General features: G+C 38.6%; 1 long non-coding RNA gene across 1 annotated transcript; it reads left to right on the top strand.

Moving 5' to 3' along the window:
- The first annotated feature begins 1,357 nt into the window (after positions 1 to 1,357).
- LOC134528253 (uncharacterized) lies at positions 1,358 to 9,500 on the top strand. Its single transcript, XR_010074373.1, has 2 exons — positions 1,358 to 1,465; positions 8,490 to 9,500. It is a non-coding gene; the product is annotated as an uncharacterized LOC134528253 (long non-coding RNA).
- Positions 9,501 to 9,545: the final 45 nt, after the last annotated feature.

Consider the following 9,545-nt stretch of genomic DNA (forward strand, 5'->3'; position numbering starts at 1 on the left):
GAACTTCTGGTTGCTCGCGACAATGGCAGTCTTCCGATGACGTCATATCCGTTGTTGATGTTGGAGCCTTTCTTCATCACTGTGACATTGGGTGCGCGAGGGGTTGCCTATACCTCAGGCTTCCGGAGCGCCGTGAGTTTTAAGGGTGGCGTTGCATGAGGATACTGCGTAAAGCCATTTTTTTCTTCCGATTTATGGTGTTTGCTCTACTGGTTGAAGTGTATTGTTTGCATGACGAAATCAGGTTCAAAAGACTGTATTGTTTAGCAACGGAATTTCTAATTCATTATTACAAAACTTCATCAGGCATGTTCAAGTGCAAATTGCGCAAGGTTTTGGGTGTTACAGTATGGTGATGGTGTGGTAGAAAGCGACTTCATCTACGTCATAGCATGTCATATACTGACAATTAATTACCAATCCTTCGAGGCAGGCGGCAAACGGTTCTTCTTCGTTTTGAAGTACAACCCATTTACATGCGGTAGTGTAAGTCGAAGGGATGCCTCATCAAAACGTAACGAAAAAATTAAAAGTACAGCACTCGGGAGTGAGTCGCCCGTTGGGGGGGGGGGGGGAATAACATAACGAATAACGTAGACAAGTCAGACAACTGTAAGGATGTGTGCATGTTTTTCTTCGCCATGCTTGTTAAAATTGTGAACCTCCATTGTGTACGTACTTCATTGTAGGCGAACTTATGTATCATATTTTGGCCATAAAATTTCCTGCCGAAAACACAGATGACAGCAGCAGTGCTCGGTGGCATATTTTACAGCTGCATGCTCACTCACAAACTTGCTCACTCGAACACTTGCACACATTCTTATAAATAATGAGTACACTCGCTTGTACGTTTGTTTACTTAACACAATTGCACTACACAGGAGAATACGCAGAATTTCACTTTGCGGGGTGGGGGGGTTTTAATTTTCATTTCCCGCTGTTTGCTTTAATTTTATTTTCTTTTTGTTGGTAGTAATGATATTTTTTTTATTAGGGGAGCGGAGGGGGAATATATACACACCCCATATTCCCCCCTCCCTGCTTAAGCCAACTACTCGTACCCGTTTTTCAGATAATTGTGCACCCTACAAATTTCCTATCCCTCTATCTGCGAAGATACACTTCTAACGTGCGCGGCAGCCTCGCCACCATTTTCTTCCCCTTCCAAGGGGTGAGTTAGGCCGGCGGAGGAGGAAGGGGTTGGTTCCGCAACCAATCATCCCGGCCAGCGACACGTGTGTCCATTGTCGCCGCGGCACAATCCGTGTCACGTCTACCCCCTCCCCTTCGCTCACCCAACCGACACCGCAGGACACGCGCGTCACGTATAACGCGAGGCGCCGCAGCTGTCGCCTTCATTTGTCACCGGCGAGCCGCTGCCGGGAGAGACATCTGTCCGCTACTCGCGCGAACCTCGGTGACGCTCGGGAACACGGCTACTCGCTCGCTCCCGTCCACAAAGGTACGTGCTTCTTCAACCCTGTAACAGTGTCCGGTAACTTGGAGGTTCGGTCTCATTTGTTGTTCTGCTGCAAATATTTTAAGCGGACATTCACTTAGTGTAATATTATGACGCGCAAGTGATGATTTTTATATTGTGTAATATAATATTATCTAGAACTCTATTATAATAAAAGTGAAAAACACTTGATCGCTGAATTTTAAAGGAATTTTAACCAATTAAAACCTGCTATGCAACATTTAGGTAAGGAAGGACACGCTTGTTGAGCAATTACGTAAAATTCTGTATTATAGAGCTCTAGATAATATTGTATTACACCATTCAAAAATTATATTTTGGTATAATTTATAATTTTGTGGCTAATACCCCATATTTCTGCATAAAGTTATTTAATTTTTTTCTAAAAAACTATGCATTATTGTGGCCACTTCTGTACACACAACCCTCCGTAATTAAATTATCTAGTTGGCAAAACAAACCGCAAAGAAATATGATGAGTAGTTCAGATTTTATCCTTGATATTCTATTCCAGAATTCCCAAGATATTTTACCTTTCCATTCCCCTTAACAAAGAAGACTTGCTCACATTTTGTACACCCATGATATCATGGGCATATGTCCCACTCTGTGGGGGCAAAATTGTGACTATGAAAAGGGGTTGATAAACATAATAATGTTACGATTTATAATGTGGGGAGAACTGGATACGTAAGGGATAGCCCAATTACGTTTTATTGCAGTTTTATTGATTACTAATATTGACATTAATAATAAATAATTGTACTTAAAAAATGTCCGATCTCAAATCACTGGCGCTTAAAAATGTTTATTCTCAAGTCACTCAATGTCTGTCAAGTTCCGCAGTTCGCACTCCTCACTGGAGCTGGGCTCAACAGTGGTTCGCCCCTTACCTTGCGCCTGTCCTCACACACACGCACAGTCTTGCGCCACTCAGTAGATCCAGCCGAACTCCGCGTCGCGCCACTCTCAGGGTGAATCTCTCGCCCCCTTCGCCGATGTCGCACTTCCCTTCGCTCGGAATCCGCTCGGAGGCCATTGTACTCTGGGCGTCCTTCTCGAACCGACGAGAGCAGCTGTGGCGAGTCGCGTCATCCCGGGGCGACCCGATGTCCGAACAGTCCAGAAGGGTGGCGTCAATTCACGCTGCTCCGCGCGGCGGCCCGCGGAATTCCCAAGGCCGCTCGGCGATAGATAACGGCGCCGAGCCAGGACGTTGCGCAGGGTGCGGAGGGAGGAGGGGGTAGCGACGACCCTTGTAATCCGGCCAGGTGCGCGTGGCATGTCTTACGTCAGTGTACAGCACACGTGACACGGCGCCAGTGCCCGTGCAGGACAGCCAGCCAGCTCCGAACCTGGCATCACGGTCTGGTCTCTCACGTTCGTAACAATAATGACAAAATAATATATTTTATGGAAAACCTTTTGTGTATATTAAATTTTCTGTGCTTATATCAAGCATATAGGTTAAAATAAAGGGCACTATACAATATACAAGCACCGTATCCAGATATGACATTTTGTTAACCCCACACGGAAAACTCTTAGGCTCCCCTTGTGAATCCTACATGTTTGCACCCTTGTGTGATATCACACTGAGTGAAAATCTGTTGAAAATGTTTGTGTCAGAACAACAGATGCAAGGGAGGTAACGAGTTAAAGTTTTAGAAATATGCCTTGAATAAAATTAACTATGAAAAAATGGGAAAAAAAAATTACGTGGCTTTCAAGACCAAGCATTATGTCCACTCTCCCTCATCCGAACTCTTATTTAATAAACTATTATATAAACACTGTCCAGAACTTGGTTGGTTAGAGAAATTATGTGTGTGCAATATTTGCCATCATGTAAATCAAGAACCAATGCAGATCAGAATTGTTTTATACATTCCCAGTGCTGCAGAGTTCCAGTAGGTTGTGCTTTGGTGTCGCTCCCGAAGGAGCGTGGTTTTTGGTAAGTAGAACTAAGAGATGGTTCACAACAATATTACCTTCCCCCTTTAACTTTAAATTAATCCAAAAAGTACAATTTGTGCATTGATAGGTACTCCTTAAAATACAAATGTTCCAGATCTTTATTTCTTTATTTTTGGTTAAAATTTACCGAATTAAAATTATTTGTGTATTTAAAGCATTGTACCATAGTTGTACTACAAACTTGAAATAACCGCATACAATTATTTGACAAGTTCATCAAGGTTTTGAACAAAACATAGCAAATTTCTTTAACATTTTTGGTAAATTGCAAGTGAATAGAACACGATTAGAAACTTCAACAGCAATTTCCATCTTTAAAGTATAACATTGTTTTTAAATGAGGTGTTGATACTAGAATCTGGCCTTAGCTCGCCAGCCTGAAAATGTAATTCAATGCACAGAGTCTGGGTGCGATGGGAAATACAAGATTAGAGTTGCCTCCGGACCACTTGGTTACTGAATAGGTGCCCGTAAGTGCGAGCCATACTGGAGTTGGGATCGAACCCATGACTCTCTCCGTGTGATCGCGATGCCAGGGACGCAGCCAGAGGGGAGTTAAAAAAAATTGGTAGTCTGTAAAGTCGGTTTACGGACGATAGTTTAACGTGACAACGTCATAACAAAACATTGATGAAATGAATGCATACTTTTATGAATAAAATTAAATCATTTTTTTTTAATTATCACTATTTTGTATGGATGCAAAGAAGGAGTGAAATGAAATCTACCATTTAATTGATAAATTTACTTTTATTTGCACTCATTAATTCAAATATGTTTATTACTTTAACGAACAGATTATTTTAACTATAACTTTTATACATGTTTGCTATTTAACTTCTTCCAATCTGTGTTATTCTGTTAAGGATAGGACGATGATAGGAAAAGTAGTAAACGAATGGGAGTGTTTCAAGTTTACTGTGCCTCGAAAAAGTCAAATCGATGGTTGTTCCAATTGAGTGGAAGATAGATAGATGCGGCGCAAGCGTACAATGATCGTAACGGGACACATCGTAACGGGACAATGTGCATAACGGGACACTTTTTCGTGCGTGCAGCCGGCGTTCATCGATTTATTAGACGTTGTCACGTCAAAAACACACACACAAACGAAAAGAATAAAAAAAGTATAGCAACGTAGCTATACAAGGATACAGAGCTATTATTTTGGAAGTACTTTTGTAATTATTAGTAGGCCCCAATAATGTATTTCCTCCACATTATAACCCAACATTCCTTGTACACAGAAGCGGCAGTAATTTTTTTTCCAAGTAGGTAGTCTTCAATTAATGCCGTTTTGCACATGTGTTACCGTAAGCATGTATTTCACACAAACTTGACTTACGTGTTTCTGTATTTAATAGCATTTATGTATGACTTGTTTTGACTTGTTTTAACGAAATAATCAACAAATTGGATTAAGAACAAAGTATTAAACCAATTAAATAAAACATATATACAAAATGTTCAGTGCACTTCTCAAGCAAAATCATGATTTAAATGTCTATGTATGAACTTTGAAGTTATAAAATTCTACTATTTTCTGAGATATTAGTGTGACAATTAATTTTATTTTAAAATTCAACTATAAAGAAAACTTATTCATGAAAAAATTATGTAATGGTTATACTGAATATCCTAACTACGGTCCTGGTGATGCAATAGTTATTAAGGTCACAGAAGACCCAGTTGAAAAGTTCTAAATTACCGAGCAATTGACAAAATGGCAAAATTATAAAGAATCAATTCATGTAACTTCATGTTTATGGATAATATCTTCTGAGAAGATATATTGTGCATAAAACGAGTAAAAACTGTGCTGGTATTTTTTTATTATTATTTCTGGAGTAACAATTGGCAAGGTTGTAGCCAAGGGGGTGAAAAGGGGGCAAGGGGAATAGCTGCCCCTTTCTGAAGTGGAAAAACAAGGATCAAACAGCTGTAGTATATTTCTTACAAACCATTGCTCAAATTTTTTTAAAATAATTAATGTTCTTCCTTTTGTTATTTTTTATTATTATACGGCACCGTGGATGCTCCTCCACCATAAAAGAGGTTGAATTTAAAAAAATGGACTGGTATGACAGATGGAGTATTGTTAAGCCGTGTCTTGTATGCACTAGCTTTGCTATTTTCTTGTGCATGTTTTGAGTGTGTTTCCAAGTAGGTGTTTTTTTTCTCCAGAGATGCATATGCATTATAATTCAATAGTTTTTTAACTGGGAAATTAGGTAGTCTACAATGCATGCAACAGCTTCCAGCTACCTATATCTCAGTAAGGGTAGTGATTTGTGTCTGCCTTTTTAAAATGCACATTAGGCTGCAAATACTACATCAGCATTCAGAACCTTTTGTAGCCTAAAATTTTCCCTTTCAGGCGTAATATAGCTTCAGTAATTGAAAAAGCTGAAGAAGCAGTATCCAGTGTTGCATGGGTTTATAAAAATTTTATGTTGATGTTTTAAAGAATGAGAAGACAGTTTACATTATAATGTTGCTTGGCAAACAATACAAAGTAAAGTATGTCAAATTAGGAGATATAGAGGATAATATTCAGGACAGAAATAAAATGAATTAACATGTTAATAAAAATTGAATATTAATAATACAGGATAATTATAAAGTCCGTGAAACATTTCAAAAAATCGGTACAGTGAAATGGCTAAGAATTATGTAACAAATTATATACCACGTGAAAGAAAAACTCTGAAAGTTTTTTTTTTCACTATTTATAAATGTTCTATGTGTCCACCTTGCGTCACACGACACACATCTAATCAATAGTCCAATTCTGCCCATACCCGACCCAGAATATCAGGAGTGATGGTAAGAGGAGCTGCTACGATGCGGTGTCTCAATTCGTCGAGGTTCTGTGGTAGAGGTGGAACATAAACACTATCCTTGATGTATCCCCACAAGAAAAAATCGCAAGGTGTCAAGTCCGGTGATCGTGGTGGTCACGGGAGTAGCACTTAGTCAGCGGCCGCCCCACGGCCCATCCAACGATGTTGCAACGTCTCATTCAGATAACCTCGTACCACATTGTGGTAATGAGGTGGAGCACCATCTTTTTGGAAGATGAAGTCCCTGCTATCAGCTTCAAGTTGTGGCATAAGCCACAATTGCAGCATGTCGAGGTAGGTGATACCAGTGACAGTTCTCTCAGCGAAGAAGAGGCCATAAACTGTCTTGTTTGACATGGCACGGAACACGTTAACTTTTGGCGAATCTCGGACGTGTTCGAGAGTTGCATGTGTATTCTCTGTCCCCCGTGTGTTGTGTCGGTTGACTCTTCCTGAGAGATGAAAAATGGCTTTGTCACTGAAGATTAATTTTCTTGCAAAGTCATCATCTTCAAGACGGTTCTGCATGGCAATGCAGAACTGCAGTCGGAGCAATTTGTCATCGTGGCTGATGGCTTGCAGAAGCTGCAATTTGTACGGCTTCACTCTTAATCGCTTACGAAGAATTTTCCACACTGTTGGCTGAGGGATGTTTAATTCTGCACTAGCCCGATAAGTTGACTTCTTGGGATTCCGCACCATCACGTCCCGTACACAATCCACTGTCTGTTGTGACACGCCTGGCCGACCCGACCGTTTTGCGTCGCACAAACAGCCGTCTTCCTCGAATTTCTTGTACCACTTCATTATGCTATTGTAAACTGGTGGTGTTTTGTTAAACTTGCCACGGAAAGCTCTTTGGACACTCACTGCCGATTCGCTACAGGCGTATTCAAGCACACAAAAGGCTTTCTCTGCCTGGTTCGCAGCCATTTTCAGCAACTACATGCACTAGCGCCCCTGTCGGTTTTTTTTTAAATTGCTTTTTGCCGCTACATTCAAAAAAACTTTGAGAGTTGTTCTTTCACGCGGTATATAATTTGTTACGTTATTCTTTGCCATTTCGCTATACCAATTTTATGAAATGTTTCACGGACTTTATAATTATCCTGTATATGTATCAAGATTTCTGCTATATAACTATTCAGTAATCTGTCACAGCCCTGGTCCGGACAATGTCATTAAATCAAAGTTTTACTGAACTTATTAATTTAAACATTTATTTAACTGTTAGATTATACTGGAATAATTTAGTGCTGTAAAGTATGGTAGTAGTTTTCAGATTATTTCTGTAAGAAATGGAATTTAATTAATAAATTCTTATACAATATAAATATTTTCAGTATATAATATATTTATGTAAACTTTGTCAAAATCATTAGGCGGTTAAAACCATTCAACAGTTATGGTTTGCATTTATGGGTGATAAAAATGTATTTGTTCATGCTTCACTGTGACAAACACCATGTGCAAGAAGGAACAGCAAGGTCTAGTTTTATCTCACAAGTTGAGTCATTAAAATGTTTTGTTCGGATGATTCACATAAATTTCTCTTGGTTTCTTTAAAACAAAAATGTAATGTTCATGTATTGTAAGTTTCTGTTTATCATGCCTTAATTGGTTTCTTACTTAATATTTAAGTCAAATTTCAAACATTGCATTACGCATACACAGATGATTTATTTAAAAAAATTTCTTCATGTGTTACTTGAGAGGAAGCCATTCTACGTCAATTTTTACTCAAATAGCAAATAAAAAAAGCCGGATAAATCTTTTGAAGGCTTATAATTTTATCAAACTTACTACCAAAGCTTACTCGATTTATTCTTTTTTGCAATTTTTTGAGTTATTAATTTGCAAGTTGAGTCTAGTCTGGAGTGAAATGAATCCGCGAAATAATCACGCCATTACTTGAGAACCGGAAATTTCTCGGATACTTTTTAGTCGCAGGGGAAACTGCAAGCGTTGCTTCGATGATTGGATCCTTATTGTCCAGACACTCCCTTCTATGACTGCGGGCCAGTCAAATGCCATAACAGCCAGCAGCAGAGTGGCATGAATCACATTGACCCACTCCAAAAAAAGGGGAGGTTCTACACTAATATATCAGCCAACAGGAAAGCATATATTTGTAGAGTTTATGTAATACTGTGAATTTTAGCTCGACACAAATGTCTGTGTTTCAGATGTACGCCGTAATCCTCACTTGGCTGCTTTTGCTCACATCGGTGATGGCGGAGGCAGAAAATAACTCTGGGAGCATCGTTGCATCACCTGTGGCTGCTTGCCAGCCAGAGTCCACCTGTGCCTTCATTGAAAACTTCATGGAAGACCTTTTACATTGTTTCGACAGAATACTCGACATGTTTATGTAGCAGCGACCTCATTCACGTGCTTGGATGGCAAAACCAGAAATGCTGCATCTCACATAATCTGTTCACAAAAACCTTACCAAAATAAGATGTACCTATCTATAACGCAGTGTCAGCCAAAGTATATTGGCATGACGAAAGAAAGAGGAGCTTTTGATAATGTGTGTGCCACTCACAAATTTGATTTGGTATGTTTGTTTCTTTATGAACTTCTGTGAACTTAACTTTGTAATATAAATGTTTAATAATTCTAGTCAGATGAATGCCACTTCTAATTTGTAACAGGTAATCATTGAATGTACTCTCAGGCAGTAACGTACGTAGTAATCTTGGCAAGGTCTGTACCCTCCTCTAGATCATTTATGATAAAAATCTGTCATAATCATATAGAAGGAACAGAAGCTACAAAGTATATTGAACATTCAGTATAATTAAAAAGCTACCACTTATATTTAACATTCGGTCAACTGAAGAAAAAAACAATATCTATTTAGGTAAGGTTGTGATACATTTTCTTTACAATAATTTTAATATTATTTTAAAGTTTAACTGATTAGACAGCAGGTGACAACATAATAATGCAATACAAAAAAAAAACAAAAAACCTATAAATAAATCTTTAACTGCTGAAGATTTTTATTAATTTTTCATGTATATTAGACATTCACTTTTTCCTCAATTCAAAGTACTCTTGTAACTTGTAAAGGGCCATATCTGTCAAAGCATGGATTTGAATCCCAAAGAGTACCTCGAATATATTCATAGAATGTAAATACATATATGTCTCAAGGCTCAAAAATAAAATAATATGCAAGAAATTTAAAATATTAACTATGGTGTTGAAGCATTCAATCCTTCAAATGTTTGTTT

Source organism: Bacillus rossius, chromosome 1 (assembly GCF_032445375.1).
Source record: "Bacillus rossius redtenbacheri isolate Brsri chromosome 1, Brsri_v3, whole genome shotgun sequence".
In the NCBI taxonomy this organism is placed as follows: Eukaryota; Metazoa; Arthropoda; class Insecta; order Phasmatodea; family Bacillidae; genus Bacillus; species Bacillus rossius.